This window comes from Mastomys coucha, unplaced genomic scaffold, assembly GCF_008632895.1.
Source record: "Mastomys coucha isolate ucsf_1 unplaced genomic scaffold, UCSF_Mcou_1 pScaffold14, whole genome shotgun sequence".
Taxonomy (NCBI): Eukaryota; Metazoa; Chordata; class Mammalia; order Rodentia; family Muridae; genus Mastomys; species Mastomys coucha.
Genome location: NW_022196896.1, coordinates 100,365,213 through 100,366,684, shown reverse-complemented (window position 1 = coordinate 100,366,684; position 1,472 = coordinate 100,365,213). Strand labels below are relative to the sequence as shown.

The window sequence follows — 1,472 nt, the reverse complement described above, 5'->3', positions numbered from 1 at the left end:
GTGGGGTGGGGTGGGTGGGGGTGGGACCACAAATTTCCATTAGTAAATGAAACAGAAAGTGGGTTATCCACACAAAGGAACACTATTAAGCTATAAGATGATAAGATAGAGTTTACCAATGACACAGGCCCCAACACAAACTATGCTAAGATAAAGGGTCCAGTCATAAAAGAATACACAGTAAAGAATCCCATTTACATGAACTATTCAGACAGGCAAATCTGTAGGGGCAGAGACTGTGGTTACTCAGTCTGGGGACAGGGAACAGGGCACTGGAGAGCACAAAGTGACCCACTGGGATAACCAGGAAGTGCTGGAATTGGAAGGTGGAGAGAGCAACATAGCATTGTGAATATGTCAAGTGCCACAGAATCACCTGAACTAAATGGGGACTCTGTGGCTCTGTGGCAGAGAGCTTGTTTAGCATGCAAGGCCCCGAGTCCCACCTTTAACTCCTAAATAAAATAAAATAAAATAAAATGTCTGGGTGTGGTGATGAATGCCTGTAAACCCAACTCAGGAGGTGAAGGAGTGACTCAGAAATAGGAGAATTCAGGGTCAAAGCAGCCTGGGGCTGTTAGATAGATAGATAGATGATAGATAGATAGATAGATAGATAGATAGACAGACAGACAGACAGACAGATAGATAGATAATATATCTTGTGAGTACTTTACTATTATAATACAAAAGAAAGCATGTCCTCTCCCTCACCAGCCCCACTAATATCCTCTAATCTCTGTGATTATTGCCCAGAATATTGTTTGTTTGTTTGTTTGTTTGGGATAGGGTTTCCCTGTGTAGCCCCAAGTATCCTGGAAGTCTGTAGACCAAACTGGCCCCCAAATCAGGGATCTGCCTCCTTCTGTCCCCAGAGTGCTGGGATTAAAGGCACGCACCACCACGCCCAGCTGTTGCCCAGATGTTCCTCCAAGGGCAGGGACTACTTCTGCCTGCTCAGTACTAAATCCTGAGCATTAAATTGGGTGTGGTATTGAACAGCTGTAATCCTAGCACTCGGGTGGAGGCAGGAAGAGCAGGAGTTAAAGGTCATCCGTGGCTACATAGCAAGCTTGAGGCCAGCTTGGGCTACATAAGATGCTTTCTAATAATAATTAGGTGTTAGCAAAATGGCTCAGTAGGTAAAGACACTTGCCACCAGACCGATAATTTGAGTTCAATCCCCAGAACCCACACGGTGGAAAGAGAAAACAACACCCAAAACTTTTCTTTGATTGCCACACATGTGCTGCAGTATGTACATGCCCACATACATGCACAATTAGTCAGTCAATGTAATTTTTAAAAATTAATTAAATCTCCCGAATTTAGTACAATACCAATTCTCTGTTGGATGAATGAATGACTGAAGGAGAAAGGGAAGTAAGGAGTAAGGAGAAAAGGAAAGTTTGAGTGGGTGGATGGATGGATGGGTGGGTGGATGGGTGGGTGGGTGGATGGGTGGGTGGATG

General features: G+C 44.4%; 1 protein-coding gene across 1 annotated transcript in view; it reads right to left on the bottom strand.

The window, feature by feature from the left end:
* Vil1 (villin 1) overlaps nt 1–1,472 on the bottom strand; it is a 29,581-nt gene that overhangs the window by 24,779 nt on the left and 3,330 nt on the right. The window lies entirely within an intron of this gene.